General features: G+C 37.4%; 1 protein-coding gene across 4 annotated transcripts in view; it reads left to right on the top strand.

The window, feature by feature from the left end:
• The window catches only part of LOC134534884 (SH3 and multiple ankyrin repeat domains protein 1), a 476,867-nt gene that overhangs the window by 175,246 nt on the left and 284,236 nt on the right, over positions 1-17,385 (top strand). For all 4 annotated transcript variants that reach the window (XM_063373548.1, XM_063373550.1, XM_063373547.1 and 1 more), the window contains exon 3: positions 653-679. The gene's annotated coding sequence lies outside the window, so the exon portion shown is untranslated. The remainder of the gene's footprint in view (positions 1-652; positions 680-17,385) is intronic.

Raw genomic sequence — 17,385 nt, 5'->3', positions numbered from 1 at the left:
CTGAGACGGGAAATACTTAAGTTTTGTGGGGGGGGGGGGGGGGGGAGATAGATGAGAACTGAAAGCCCACATTCTCGTTTAACGAAGTTTTGGGTCATTGCAATATCCCATCATTTGATTTTAAACTGTTTTCGTAAAAAAAAAAACTATATAAATTAGTGCAATGCCTGAAGTTTATTTTTTTTTTCCTTGTGAATTCATTGGCTTTCAGTTTAAAAATAAATTATAATGACGTAGAATTTTTGCACAAGAAACTGTGTAAAATTTCGAGAAAACCGGGTTAAATTAAGTAAAACGTGTTTCTCCACTAAAATATGGCTAAATCCTACACAATGATATTTATCGCGGTTATGCGAACGCCACAAAGTCACTCTTGAGACCACCCATGAGTCCTCGAGGACTGAATTAGAGTAAATATTTTTTTACGAATTTTGGTAGTTCCTATTTAAGTATATACAGAAAAAAATACGAATTTTGAAAAATCTCTCGTGGGATTAGGTAGGGGGGGGGGGGTGGTCGTCGAAATATCACTAAAATCGCCTCACGTAATTAATGTACGCCCCCGAATATGTACTATGTTGTTTCTATGTTGTTTCAATTTTGTGTTTAGTAGTTAAACATGGAGTTCACAGGATTTCTTTTTCTGTTGCAGGTAAGCTGGCTTGGCGGCACTGATCAGGTAAGACTCGGTAGAAATATGCACGAGGGAGTTCATTATGGCGAAATTGATGCATTGGCCATGCTCGTTCCAAGCTTGGGTTCATTTTCCAGAGCGGGTCGCCCAGCGTGCAAACTCGACTATGTAGTCGGATTATTTTGCAACGAAGCTGCTGATCTCAGTCGCTATAGCGCTATAAGGTTTGGAACGTGGTTGGGTGCTGAAGTTGAAACCTCAGTCACCACGTTCGAGCATTGCCACCCATAGGTAGAGACCTGCAAAATTCGCGGATTCATTCGGTGATAGGCTAGAATTCAAACACATATACCTCTTAGATAATTTTGCTATTGGCTTACTGTTCATCTGGACGAATCTCAACCAGTTATAAACCCTCAACCAAAGAAGGATCGAATCACAGACAAACCAGCTGAGACGACTTACAAGTCGGCAGCCAATGATCTTGCGTTATTTGCCCGAGTGAACAGGGGTATGTGCAGTCTATCCTGAAGGCCATCGAAACCGCGAATTTTGCAGGTCTCTAACCATAGGTTATCGTTAGCATCAATGTCGTTAGTAAGGGCACCGTTATATATCCCCCCCCCTTCCGGCTCCAGAAATACTGAAAATAAGTATTATTCCCACCAACAGAATGAAAGAACTGGACATTAGGGATGGGTAGTTCGCGAACTACCAGTTCATTTTGAACTGTTCTGACGAGCGAACTAGGTGACTAGTTCGCTGTTACCAAAAACAATCGTTCTTTCGTTCTTTCGTTCTTTGCGTGTTTCTCTTCTCCTACTCTGTTTGGTCCTTACTGCGCATGCGCGAAAGATCCCTAGGTGACTAGTTCGCTCGTTCGCTGTTACCAAAAACAATCGTTCTTTCGTTCTTTGCGTGTTTCTCGTCTCCTTCTCTGTTTGGTCCTTACTGCGCATGCGCGAAAGATTCCCCCCCCCCCTCACACAAAAACAATCAAGTCAGCCAATATGCCACGTCTTTCTTTCTTCCTTTCTTCCCTCTCTTACGTTTGTTCTTTATTTGGTCTCATCTCCCCCCCCTTTTTTATATTTCCCCATCGCTTCTTCAGTTCCAAGTACTGATCTGAACTACGAAGACCGAAGAGAAAGGGAGTAGGTTTGTTTGACTCGAGGTCTCTCGTGCTCCTCGGGAGTTGAAAGAGTTGGGAACAAGTTGACCTGAGGGCAAAAAGAGTCGGTAACTTTTAATACACGAAGAAAACGCTATTTGTTGTTAAACAATGATGGCGGAAAATATAGCAGACATCGTGAGAAATTTGTTTGGAAATTAAGATTCATATGAAGATGAAGTTGTTATTGATTTACCATTATATTGGACTACAAATTATGAGAGCTTGATGAAGGTAAAAATATATAAATATTGCTTTTTGACTTTAAACCGCTTGTGGTATGCATAAGCTAACCTGTACTAGGAAACGATTGCAAATCTTGTGATTTTTAAATAAAGGACGCCGAATAAGTTATATTGAAATGTTTTTCCGCTTCAATGTCGTCATCTAATTAAAATATTACCGTCATCACCAACTGTAGCTTGATAACATATTGACTCCATCGTCAAAGTCGCGCCAAAACAACCAGCAGACGACTTGCCCTCGCAACTCTTCCTCGAGAGGAGGAGCATCGAGAGCATGACCTGAGTGACCTGAGAGCAACTTGCCCCCGCGAGTAAAACGACCATCCGCCATACTGCTTCCGGAAAAGGGCGCCCCGAGAGTTGACAGGTCAAAAAGAGACCTCGAGTCAAACAAACCTACTGAACTAGCTAGTTCAAAGACATAGATAGTTCACACAGTAAGTTAGGCTATCGGTCATTATTTTCGTTTCGTTCTTTCTTGCGCAATGATGTATCGTTTGACGATCGTGAACTCTAAATTTTTATCTAATATTCTTTAGACATTTACATTACATATTGGCATTAAAAAACGTGTCACGTAAATAAGTGTAATTACCTACGTTAAATTTCAGATAGCCTATACAATCTGAAATTAAACTTTAATAACACATAGACCACACATTACAAAACTACACTAAAATTTAAAGAAACATAATAAAACTTACCTAATACGAAAAAAATCAGCTTAGGTTGTCACAGATGAGAAAACACTATACCATTATTTTGTTTTGTACACATGTGAAAATAAGCACTTTACTTGCAGAAAATAAATTGATACACATTCAAAAATGTAAGAACTGTGTGAAAGAAAAACAATATGATTGTCGTTCATTTGTAATGGGAGATATTGTTTACAAGCATCGGATTACTGTGTGCCTCTTTTATTTATAGAAAAAGAAATGCCCATAAAACAAAAAGTCCGTAACGATTGTGTTGGTGTCATGTATGGAATATTTTGTTTAAACATTGTAAACCACGATACCGTCCGCGACCGATGTAGTTCAATAGAACGGTTCCTAAAGAACTAGTCTTTGAAGTGACTAGTTCCGAACGAACTAGTTCTTTCCAAAGAACTATATTTCCCATCCCTACTGGACATCAAGTGGCAAGAAAATAGGTTCTATTACACCCCCCACCCCACCCCCATCCCACCCCCTCCCCGCAAATGACGCCACCTGACGGTTATTTTTTACGGTTGATCTTTATTTTAAACATCTCAAGTTCTTGGCTCGTATTATATTGCCATTGTATTCTCTTAATGTCAAATGTCAAGTTATCGTCGTATAGATAACCTTGTTGTTTTTTAATTCTATTGTCTTGTTTCATTGCGAAACACGTTAAGTTGAGCGGTGTTTCGTTACGGAAGAGTGTCTCAGCGGGGCATATCAGTTTGAACGTGCGGTCACCCAGGTAGGGCGAGTGTCTGCTCAAAGAGACGAACGGAAATTTGGGGTTCCGTCGGAGCTATACGTTTGACGCGGCGCTCCCGAAACGTCGTATCTCGTCTTGAGATGGGTGAGGAGTGAGCTTCGGACACACCCTGCAGGTAGGCCTACATGCCCTTGAACAAATCTCCTAGGTCGGTATTCCAAGACAACAAAAATAAGGGTTTAGGTGTTGAATATGCTACACGTGTACCCTAACCATAATCCAAGTGCACGATAGGTAGACACCTGAAAAATTCGCGGGTTCATTTCGTGTTATGCTAAAATTCAAATAATTATACCTTATTGCTGCTTCTGTCATTGTTTCACTGTTAAACTGGAGGACTGAGGGCCAATTAGAGACCCTCACTCATAGAAGTGTCGAATCACAGGCCACCCAGACGAGACGATTCACAAGTCAGCAGCCAATGAACAGTTAGCATTTGCCCGAGTGTTTAGATGATATTGGAGTCTATCCTGGAGGTCATTGAACCCGCGAATTTTTCCTGTCTCTAACGATAGGACACGGCCAGTCCCTTACTTTTAGGCAACCGATGTTGGTGTCCCATCTGTTGACTTTTTGTTGGCAAAATTACGAGCATGCGCAGAGCTGAATATTTTCTTTGATTTCGTCCAGATGTGTTGAATCGCATCTGGCGCCGTTAACTCGTTTATAGTCATTTTTATGATCGTCGGTGGACGTACCAAGCGTGTTTGTGTGCCAAATGAAACTTCATGATAGCGAAACTATTCTGGAATACACTTTGTACACTTAGCAATGAATAGTCGCAACTTTAAAAGTACTACAGAAAATTAAAATTACAGAATTTAATTCGCACTGAAGCGCTGCTTTCTGTAGGATATTCGGCGTAGCAAATGTATCGGTGGGTTCCCAAACGTCCGCTGGAATGCATTGAAATCAGTTTCTAGCCTCGTGCGGGACACCGTTCATTAAAATGGTTTGTTTTTTTCCCGTTACCTGACAGTGATTGTGTTTGGACACGTTATGGAACACGGTCTTCGAGTTGGGTTACAGTTGTGTCCAAAACAAGGCAGAGCTTATTCAATACCTTACCCGAATGTCTTGGAATACCGGCTCTGGTTGTTCACCTGAGATATCCGGACATCGCCCTAGCCCGCGACGTAAACGTAAACGTAAACGTAAACGTAAACGTAAACGTGCGACGAAGTGCACTCCCAGTTGGTGAGCGTCCGCGATCGGCTGTACACCCAGTGCGCGAAATCTCAGAGTTCTCGTCACGCCACGTGAAACACCCGGTAGTCTTGCTACTTCCACCGCAAGTGCTTTATATTCATCTACACGGTGTTAATATCATTAAGTTGTTTTTTGATCCACTTTGGGGTCGTCCATTAATCACGTGATGTTTTTTTTAGCAAATTTTTAACCCCCCCTCCTCCCTAGTAATTTGTGGTGAGGTTTTAGACCCCCCCCCCCCCCCCCAACAAATCACGTGTATTTCTTCGGTACAAAATATTTTTAAAAATTTCAGAATATTATCTTTAAATATAAATATAATCTAATTTAATTCTGGAAAATTAAGCACATCATGTATATTGGGCGCCAAAATCACAGTCTTACTGGCGACTGGCAAGCCGAGCCGGGCGGGGATATTGTTGCCTGGCTACGGCGAGTCAAGGTCACGCGTCGCTTTTCGGTTTAGTAGAAATCGCGTGAAAAAATAAATACACGTGATATCTCTCTACACCCCTCCTCCCCCTTGTGATATTTCGTGATTTTTCCGAACCCCCCCCCCCCCCCCCCTTTTCGAGCCTCACGTGATTAATGGACGATCCCTTTTCCCCGTGTGTGCATGCCGTTCCATTGGTTCACATATCAAGGATCTGGTGTCAAAATGCACTTCATCCTGCGCCAACCACGCGGGAAGAGATTTAAAAAAATCTTCTGATACTGTTCGTTGATGTAACAATTTTTTTTTAACTTGAAATCGCAATGCTGTACGCTAGATATACCAAATTCTATGAATTAAAATAATTAAAAAAAAAAAAAACACTGATTGGGGATTTTTCTTTCTTCACACGGACATAGTGTTTGTGCCTGATGGCAGGAACAGGTGTTAGTTCCCGGAACGTTGGAACTGTTTTTCCTTTCTTAGGAAGTCTCTAGTGTGTTCGTTTGTGCCGTCAGAATACCTGTTTAGTTTCATCGCTGGATTCACACGTGCGTCGTTGTATTATCTGTGGTGCTGTCCACATTATGTGTTCAGCATCATCGATGGGTCCCTGTCTGTCTCTCTGTTGTCCAGGGTTTTTGTTTATATATACAGTTTCTGTTGCTACGGTCGCGTGTCGTTGTCAGCCCATTGTTTTCCTCTGTGCTGTGACGTTCTAAATAATGTCACGGAATTATTTGTGCTGAGTTAGCACTCAACATTTAACAAAGGCTCATTGTGGCTTGTTTTATGTTTTTTTTTTGTATTCGTCTTTCTTGTCCGTTCTTCGTGTTTTCTTCATGAGACAGTGCAAAATAGCAATGGCATATGTTCAAAAATAATGATTTAAATCACTATTCCCCCATTGCAATAACCATTCGAAGAACGCATTTTTGCGAATATGTATCTCTTTTTTTTTGCTAGTAAAAAAAAAGTGTTGTAAGTGAATATGTACAGATAACTAAACACGAGATGAAATTGAATCGGGAATTAGGTTGGTGATCTGGGAGTTAGAAGGCTCAGTGTTTTACCGGGATTATATCGTACGACCAGGTCCTGCCGAGGGCACAAAGGAGTAAAAACATTTTTAAAAAATTGACCCAGAATTTTTTTATGACTGCTATATGTAGAATCCCAAGGTATGTAGAATACCAATGTAATCACTGTTTTTTATGCATTGAGGAATCTGGCACGAACGGAAGAAAAAAATGCTTTACGCTGATTGAAGCGAGTGCACGTATGTTTCTACGAGATCATTTAAGAGGCCGTGTCACAAATTTGCGCTCCTATCTATATCAATGTTATTTTAAAAGGCAGTTTTTCTCAAAGTCTATAAGAGGTAGGGGCCAGAAATTTTGCCTACTGAAAGTATACAATACATTTAACATAACCGCTTTTTTCAAATTTAGTTATCATATCATATATTATTTCTGTGATGAAAAAAATATAATCAATATTTTGATTTGTCCAGATACAGTGGAATTTTGCTTATATTTATAATTATTTAGCAAAAACTGAAAAGGCCATTGAAATGTATTGTACATCACCTTCCGATCAGTGTCTTCATGATCATGATGGGTTTAAAAACCTGGTTGTAATCAAGTCTTTAACTATTTCATGACAACATTTATACTTAATAATTTGGAGATAGGCCTTTTCTATCCTAAGCCCCTGAGCTTTCACTATCTGGTCTGGCGACCGACCTGACACTCTTCAACCACCCCAAGGGTCTCCGATTGCACATCCGATAAAAAAAAAGCTGTTCGTTCATTTGTTTTTGTGTCACAGACTTCACACATTTATGCCAAGGGAATATTCCGCTGATGTGACGCCATACGAATGTATTATTCGCGACCATACAACTTTTTTGTTTGTCATTGGGAAGAAATGTTCATTTTGAATTGAGCATTTTTAAATGTCAGCGTAGAATATGCTTATCTGCCCATTTTGTTTCTTTCCATAATAATGAGTAAAGTTAACATTGTCATAGACATTTTATTATATTCGTTTGCCGTCCAAGTAAACCTGTCACTATATCGCACGTAATTATATATTTTACTAATTTGTTAGTTGTCATTTTATTTAAGTTACAAATAACAGTAATCAAAAACTATTACTTAATAGTCCAGAAAAGAGATTGAGTTATTATTCATTTAATAGGGGTTTAAAATATGGTACTACATACATATTATATATATTATATATATTATACATATTATATATATTATACATATATTATCTTGTTGTCTTCTTTGTAACTTTACTGGAAGAATGGCATTTGGTATGTATGTTAACTCACAATGAAAATACTTCAGAAGTACTCAACAGTGAACAACCTAGGCCCTATACTAATTTCATTATGTTCATGGAAATATAATTAAAATTACAAATAATGAACTGTATGTGTTTCACGTAGAGATATCGTACGAACTGTATGTGGTACAGACCAACACTTGCTAAGGCTCTGAAAATACTTAATTTCAGTTAATGTGTGGAGAATATTAAAAGTTAGAAATAATGATATATATAAAACAATGCAAAGTTATCAGCATAAAAATAGAAGTTATTTTTACGTAGCGCCTATTGGAATGAATATTTTGTGTTGAATTATGTGGCATGATTAATATTCTCTTATGGTATGTGTGTTTTGTTAAAATCTTATAAAACATAACTTACTGTTGAAGGATTTTCATTTTTTTTGTTATGATCTTATTTAAACAAGTTTTAATTATATTACACATGTCTATTTTAAAATCATTTTAATGTATACTTATATAATTGTAATAGGCTTTATAAGGACTCTCAAAATGCATGTGAGTATCTATAATTATCTACATCACCATTATGGCCGTTTCACAAGATCAAATATTTATTGAATTCAATCAGTTGCATTCATTGTACATGATTTTCAATTTGTACATTGAATTCAATACAAATTGAAGATGTTATTCAACTAAGCTTATTAACTTATAAGTATTTTGTTTGTCCAGTACATAAAAGTAAAAGATTCTTTATTATTTAAATAATGAGCATCTATAAGCAATAACGTTTTCTAAATATTTACATAAACATAATGAAATCTAATTTTTCAATACTTTATATCTACGATCACATCAACGGCAGTATTATGTAATCAATGAGGTAATGAAATATCTTTAAAAGATATTTTCTCCTCTGTAAAGTAAATTTGTGATACAGCCCTCTTAATGTTAGTCTAGTGAGTTATTTCGTCTTCTAATATGCTACAACAATATATAAAACTAAGTTTTGTTAGTGTTTTAGTCTTTTGTAATGTTAAAGTGTAATGTAATCAATTCATTTTTTTTTGTAAATTCTTATTCATAAAGATACATATCATAATAAGATAAATAGTAATATTTGTAAATTTAGATTCTTTGAAACAACATCGATAAGAGGTTCTCTCTCCTACCTCTGTTAAACTGTATGATGGTGCATTGTAAAAAAATTAGGTAGTCTGACTTAAGTGAGATTGTATTTAGATTGTGTGTAATGCATATGCAATATCTAAGCATAAGAATTTATGTTATTATCCTTTTAAAACGTTACACTATGAATTTCGTATACTTTTTAATGTCAACTACCATTATTTTTCACGGAATATTACATCCAGATAAAGAATAATTACCACATGTTTGAAGATTAATTGTATTCCGATACATTTAAAGTATTAAAATTTTTAGATACGACTCATACTACAGTTGTAAATGTGAGGTTTCTTGATTCTGAATTCCTGCACCGCAATTTCCTAGTGAGCCGCCGGTCAGATTGTCATCCTCTCAGATTGTCGAGGAACCAGATACATTTTTCGTCGAGTAATCTGGCGGTATAGTAGTTTTATCACGCGCTGCGGTTACAGTTACTTCGGTTGAATAAGCCACTAAATCTCACTGTTAAAAGAGAGAACTTCTAGACCAGAATATTGGAAATAAAAATTTACTGACACGGCCTCTTAAAGAATAAAACTGCAAACGCTTCATTATCGCTGAAAAATAACAGTATTGAAGCAACACTTTGTCTCAATATTCCACACAAACCGCACACGAAAACATTCACGATTTGTAAACCTATTGCCGCAGTAATAATAATCAGAAAAAATATCTGATTCGAGTGTTCTATAGTGCATTACAACCAAGTCTTACTGTCCCTGTACACATTTAATTGTGGACTTGATTGCCTATGTTCAACCACCAACATAATACGTGTTTTTCCAGTTTGAGTGTGTAGATGAATGAAGGGAGGAAAAAATTACACAGGAGGATTCCTAAATGTTCGTATCAGCCTGTAAATACAGCCTGCGTTAACCGATGAAAACAAGACGCTCTCGGTCCTTTCCGTACAGTCATTGAATATATATAATGTATAGAAGTCGCGAGCCCAGGTTAAATTTTCTGTCCGGTTTCTTAGAAGAATTGTTGTAGTTCCAAGCTCCGCCGCTGCGATCGCTTTCATCGCTGGGTATCGGCTGTATACGCCCCTGGCGGTATTTGGCAGAACTAGGTTAACCAGCCCAGTCGTGACATCATCCTTCACCCCCCCCCCCCCTCGAAAATCCCAGACCAACGATTCAAATTACCCGGCAGGTCTTATCAACATCGTTAGGCGACCTTGAAGAGGAGCTTCCCTTACCGTCGTTTGAGAATGATGAAATCCCAAAAGAAGCTAGCCACGGAAATCACTGAATGATGGGATTCTGTACCCGAGTGAAGTGAAAATTAGCTATTAAAACTTTGTATTGGGCCAATAGTCAGTGTTACGTTCAAAATATGGTTTTATTTTAAAAGTAAAATACTTATTTAAACTATATTTCGCGTTTGTGCAAATTTACTTTTAGATATTGGCAAGGAAAATCAACATACCTTAAACAACCTTCTCTTATTCAACGTTATCTATTAAGTAGTAAAAGGGGTAGATATTATTTTTAAAAATAAAAAAATTATATAACCCACTAAATCAGTATTGGCAAGATATATATAAATTCAATATTAAAATACGCACATTAAAAATTTTTGTAATTAACTTTTTTCTGTAATAAAAATTCAGGATGATTTTGGTTTAATTGGTTTACGTATATTGCTATATTTTCTAAATCACATAGAAAAGGGAAAACAGTGCATCAGTGAAAATTCAAAAATTTAGTTTAAGTAATACTAGCCATACCAAAAGATCAATATGCGAGATAAGAAATTTGGTAACTGCTCTACATTTCAAATAAAAATGCACTGGTTTCATGAATACTGAAATGTATGCGTAATAAGGCATATTATGTTATTATACTAAGCATGACTATAACTAAAAAAATTACAGTAATTTAAAACGATGGCATTCTTAACATACAATAAGTGCGCGAGTCTTAGTTTATTTTTTAATTGGCTTCTTCGTCAGATGGAAAAGAGTTAAGATTTCATCAAGGAAAAATATATTCTCAAAGTCACTAAACCGGGAGATAGAAAATAAGGTAGGTACTTAATTTTAAATAAAAGTTAAAATAGACTTACGCTAAACCAATTAAAAATAAGTCGTAAAAATATTTTTATTTATTAAATATGTTCTATACTTGACAGTTCTTTGTGTATAATTCTTCAAAAATATTTGAAATTTAATACATATTTTCTTAAAATGGTAGAATATCAGCAATACCCGGAAATTACGTGAGCAAAGCCACGGGTTATTAGATACACTTTTATTATAAAATAAAATAATTATGCATTTGTAGTTCACGAATGTGATATTTTGTTTATTGCTTCACAACATTCATTTGCCAGTCTCAAATTTCATTGTACCACTTGTCAGAAATGTCACCAAAAATGAGAGATAGTTTTTTTTTGACGAATTTCAATTACGAGGAAACCTTTCGCAAGACTTTTTTCTTCGCAGTAGTCACTGGGACACCATTAATTTAAATCCACTAAGATAATAAAATTGTATGTATAATGATTTGTTTTTGTATATTTATATAACTTTCCAACCAATTTTTAATGATTTTCATGTGAATAAAAACTTGTAAAGCAATTTAATTAACTGTGTCATAATACTTCTGATTAGATGGAAATACAAACTTTTCATCAGTAATATACGATGATAAAAATATTTATTATTGTAAAATAATATTCACTGTTCAAATGCAAATTTAAATAGATTATTCATACATGTTTCCTGCTAATTAATGGTTTAAAATAATAATTTTTTAATATAAAATCATTTTTCTCTTGTGTTAAAATGGGTTGCTAAAATGAGGAATTATAAATATGTCACTTACTAAGTCCGTGCACAGATTTACACAAAACAGCAATGTAAATAATCTTTTTTGGTAGTTTCTAATTTTGTGCCCTGGATAACATGAATTTGGTTTAATTCATACCAAAGTGAATTTTTTGAACAACTTAAATTGATGTCATAAACAAATATTTATTTTATATTAAAAATCCACAAACAGTTTTTAAAATATAATATTTATCACGCCAGATGGAATAATAAACAAAAAATAGCTCTTATATGTTGTCTGTGTTTAAAGAATTGTATTATATTTCATGGAAATAATATTTACCTTTCGGTTATTAAAAGAAAATATATTTGTATTCAAAATACTTGCGCATCGTTTTTACGAGCATAAAGGCCGGGATACATTCGCAATAGCACGCAAACAGCACACAGATAGCACACACGCACAGAGATAGCACAGAGCTTGATGCTACATTCACGCACAACACAACACAAAATAATACCGGAAGCATTCAAAAAAGTTTTTTAAATGTAAAACTCCCGTTCACAATTTTGGTCACTGAAGTTGGCATACGTGACGTTTGTTTAGATTCGTGTGTTGTTATTGTGGTACGGTTTTCGTTAAACCCAGAAATATTTTAAATATTTCAAAGTTTACGTACAAAACACAATGAGCATTCAAAAATATATATCACTGTTTATTTCAAATCCGGCTTCTTTAACACATTCAGACACAGACTTCCAAGCATTTAATTTAGCTTCTTCATTTTTGTATCCTGCGGATCCCCTGTCATACAAAATATTTTTACTTTCTATTACAGCTATCAAAAAGCTATCAAATGTGCCTTCCATTTTTATGTTATCGCGTGTTTGAAAACAATAACAAACTACTCAAGTCAAGAGCACCAATACTTTCGTGACAATTGTTCTTTTATAAGCCCACTCGAGTAGTACTTAAACTGTTTGCTGATTGGCTACCATCATGGTCGCGCACAGAAAATAACCTAAAAGTTAAAAGTTAATGAACTTTCTGTGCGCCGATCCTGTGCTATTTTTCTGTGCGCGTGCTATTTGCCAATGTGGCAGCTCATATCTAATAGTGTATGTTGAACTTCTGTGCGTCTGTGCTGTTTGCTTGCTATTGCGAATGTAGCCCGGGCTTAACTTGTGTATCTAACCTCAAAGCAAGGAATATAAAGAGTGGGAACTCAATGCTATAACAAACACTCTTATTTTCTTTGGAGATCCGGGAAATGTGCTTTATTTATAAGCAACTTAACATAGTAAATCGTTAACTTTTCAGATCTATGTTGGCAAAATTGATTTTTTTTGTGGTCATTCGCTACTGGGAATATTCACCATATAACGTTTAAGATTATTTATTTTGAATAACGAAACAACCAAAACATTATGTAAAAATGCTTCATCTTATGTTAAAAAAATTATAAACTGCATAGCCACAAAGTATGACATCATACCATTAGTTTCTGTTACTAATAACAACACGTGCACGCGTTTGAACAGTCATCGCAGCCATAGTTGTTTCATAGCTACCAAAATCATTCAACGTTGTCAAGAATTATTCCAAATTATGTTTTGCCATTTTACTCAATGCGCCACTCCGTTAACACAACATTTTATAAATTCTGAACCACGAATGTCAGTGGGAATGTACACTATACTGTACATTCCAATCTGATACGCTTTAAGAAATTTCTGTAGTTTTCTTATTATTAAAACTTAATTTTTGATGTTGGCATCTTTTAACCGCACTTTTTTTTTTTTTTTTTTTTTTTTTTTCGGTGGCCGTACTCCTCCAATTCAGTTGCGCCCGCCGATATCTAAGCGCTCGGATTTCAACAAAAGGCACCGCCTCTCGATAGAGTGAAACAGAGAATTACGCGCACGACCTTGAAAAAAGCGACGCTACAGCGCTCTGGCGTGGAAGCTGGTAACTACGAGTACCCTCTTGTGGAAAGAAGAGCTGTCTAGCGGCGGAGCTAACAACTACCTCAGTTTTGGATCCGAAAATTGGAATAATAAATCCTATCCCCTCGCGACTTCTATAAGTTATATATATTCAATGGTACAGTGTAACTCACGACCACATCTGGTTGGCCGTGTGTGGAGTTTGTGAAGCTCAATCTGCTCCAGTAATAGGTAATACGAATACCACGTGTAATGGTTCCTCCTAAAACGTTAAATGTGAAAGGAAATTTTTAAAAAAAATCAGCGTCGGCCTCAGTTCACGCAAGAGCCAACTGATATATATATACATATATGTATATACACATATATATACATACATATATTTACATACACATATACACACACACACACCTCGGCACCACTAGGTCCACTTTTTGGCATAATTCACATTAACCTTAAACATGACCATCGTTTGACGTTCTCTCCGGTGGTATACAATACCAAGATAATACGATATTTCAATTCGCATATTTTGGGTAGAAACTAGTTTCTGAGTAAATAAGCGAGGCACTAATTAAAATACCTATTTTAAACTGCTCTCGTGAAAAATATGTTTTTTTTGTGACATGGTGTCTTGTGCCTAGGAGGCACGTATGTATTAAGCATATCGTTGTGAAGAGGATGCTATGGGCCACACAGGTGCCCCTGTGTCCTGCGCCGAGCGAGCGAGACGATTTTGGTTTTTTTTTTGGGGGGGGGAGGGAGGGAGGTGTCTATTTCCCGGGGCTCAGTTTATTTTCGAAAAAAAATTTTTAATGCCTAAGTTCACCCTGGCATTAGGACGTTACTAACAGAATTCGTTGGAAACTTTACAAGTTAATGCAAAATACACAGGTCACATTTGCAATTATGGCCACCATGAACTTACGGTCTTTAGACGTTTATGAGAAGTTGTAAGTTTTAAAGTTTATAATAATTTTTTTTTGGGAATGACTAAAATTTTAATAACACTGTCAACATACACAATGTTGGGGTACTTGATTGGAAATTTCTTAACGTGTGAACTCTGCCTTAACGAAGGCGAAATGTTATGTGGATAACGTTAAAAAAATTGTTACGGCATGAAAATTGTTGAAACCGGTGCACCGGTAGGCCTATCTATCCCACGGCGCGAGGCTGTTTGCGCTAGCCGTACTGACGCGTGTCCGAGCATTTACCCGATGTTTGACGAGAAAGGTCAAGCCGCTCCGAACAATAATGGGTCGCAGGCCTTGAAGAGGCACAGCGTTAAAGGCATCGCTCGCTCTTGTCACTAATGCATTGTCCAATACTGTGCGGAACGTCCAGCTGCGACTCTCCCGTTTATCCGTGGAAGTCCAATGCCGGTCCAGTCTTGGACATGTTTTATGTGTGTTTAGGAGTTTTGTCCGGAAATTTTAAAGTACAACTTGTTATTCAGCTTCCTTTGGAGACGTGTTGTTTTCCGTACGCAAACAGCTTGTGAATATACTCAGCATTTCGGTTTTGTAATAGCTTCGGGTTTTTTTTGCAGCGTGTCTGTGGCTGTTGATTGCGCGAAAAAATCTTCAAAACCGCCACATCCACATGAAACACAGCGAGCCGGTGCTGGTTAGTTCTTGACGTATTCGTAGGGCCATGCATTTTTTGCGAAAAGATTCCGAGAGTAGCTGGAAGTTAAAACAGTGTAGCATCGTCTGTGTTTCGTGATTGGGTTAGGTTCTTTCAGGTACATGTCGATTGATATAACACCAATCACAGTAACTCAGTGCGGAAGCAAACACGTCCTGAGTGGCTCGGTCGAAAAAAGGCAACAAATTCTCTCGCAGACGGCCGCCAATCTCAAGGAAGAAACCTCTGGTGCAGGTATAGCTAGTTGCAGTCTAACAGGCGTTCAGATTTTTACGTATTCGCACTCTCACCTTCAGCAGCGCGGTTCAACTGTCGCGAACCGATTGTACGCACATCCGCTCATCCACTCCCGTTCCGCAGGCACGCACCCTCACGCCCTTCACCCCTCCCCCACAAACCCTTCTTGCAGCGGGATCCCTCCCCCCCTCTCTCCCTCCCCGCTTTGCCAACCAGCTTATTGATTGGCCGAGCGGATTAATTAGTGCTGCACTCGCTCGGCGCGCCGGTCGAAAATACTTTTAATTGATTTCCCGTCTGTCGCTTCCCTCCGCTTGTTTCCCCCGGAGCGATATTCCCCTCCCAGTCTCCACCAGCTTCCCCTCCCTCCTCTGCCAGCTTCCCCGCGTAACCATGGTGACCCCAGATACCCTCTGGCTGTCCTACCCCCTCCTTTCTTCCTAGTGTGCGGCGGAACGAAGGTGCAACATAGAACACGGCGTCTGCCAGGGTTTCCTTCTGTTCTAGTCGTCGAACAAGGAGGGAGATCTAGAATTGCGACTCTTGCTGTGGAAACTGAAACCACGTTTTACGCGACATGTAACGCTACCTGTTGAATGGGCCCATAACTACTGGTTTATAATGTCAATTTAACTACTTGATGACTAATTGCTTAGTAACAGAAATTTAAACTGCGCGAGAAACATTTAATGCGGTTTTGTGATTATAAAATCATTTTCTATATAAATAAAAGTATAAGATGCACAATTTATGGTATGCCACACCACGAAATTTGTGGTTACCAAAATAAAGTGAATTAATTTTCACTGGTTTGTTTGCCTGAAAATAGCTTATGCATCACTTCTCACAATAAATTTAGCTATGTTAGTAATATATTATGAAAGCTGCTATCTTGTGGGTGGGCCCAAAACTATTTTTTAAAAAACTGGGTCTCAGGCTTGGCAATCAGAGTTTCTCCCCCATGGTTTTAGTCATGATATCAGTCAAACTTCCAGTGCCGTTCATTATGCAAGCGCCCCGCATCCCTTGTGTGCAGAGCTTCAGGGGAAAAAAAAAATTACTTGATTTAAAAACTGCTCGAGATATCAAAGAAAAACATTTGAGAGTGCGCTGAGAGCGGACGAATAGTTCTGTATTTTAATAAGAGTGAAAATGGATAAAATGCGTGTTATTTTAATTTTTTTTTTTTGGCGTGAAACATCCGGTACATATTCTTGAAAGCACATGACGGGCCTTCCATTAAACCTCTATCTTGTCCAATGCACGAAAATAAGACCAGAGCCTTGCGCTTAGGAGTCGATACCATGCTAGAAGCACCAGCGAGCGTCGCATTTATCATCCTACTTCACTAACACACATACATCACTGACTAGGCGAACCCTTAATGCAGTCTGTGTTGAAGAGCGAGGGAACTCTTCACCCCCCTCCTCTCCTCCCTTTCATTTCCTTCTTGGATACAGTTTGGGTCTATCAATAAAAAAAAAACTATTTGACCACCATTACATTTCATACTAAAACATTGAAGTTGGAATAACGGAACAAATTATTACTAACATAATTGTTTTAACACAGGTTTGTATTTTTTTCTTTACGTAGAGTTTTTTATTCTTTCTGTTCAAATGAGGTATCATTTTTTAGCCACTAAGAATTTATATTTTCATAGCTGAAAATTATGACATAATAAAAAAATACATAGTTTCATGTAGTACGTGATTAGCTTATGCATGAATTATGCTGTCGATTTTGTAAGAATATTTATCTGTCAAAATCTGAATGTTCTCTGAACCGCTACACCTTATCCTGAACAGAATGTACTCGCTGTGCCTAGCTATCATTTCCAGTTTGTTTGTAGCCAACACTCTTGAGTGCACGTGACATTATAGTGACCACAGTAGTGAAATAGAAATACTTTCAAACTTAATTTCTGGGAAATCAAAATCACAATTCATTTTTATTACATAAAACAGTAAATTATCTTAGCAAGAGATGTAAAGATAAGGAGATAGGGAGAGAGAGACACACCCAGAGACGCACAGAGAGAGACGCACAGAGAGAGACGCACAGAGAGAGACACACACAGAAAGACACACACAGAGATCCAAGGGGAGGGTGACACACACATTCT

This window comes from Bacillus rossius, chromosome 8, assembly GCF_032445375.1.
Source record: "Bacillus rossius redtenbacheri isolate Brsri chromosome 8, Brsri_v3, whole genome shotgun sequence".
Taxonomy (NCBI): domain Eukaryota; kingdom Metazoa; phylum Arthropoda; class Insecta; order Phasmatodea; family Bacillidae; genus Bacillus; species Bacillus rossius.
The sequence above is the reverse complement of the archived record's forward strand: the minus strand, read 5'-3'. Positions and strand labels throughout refer to the sequence as shown.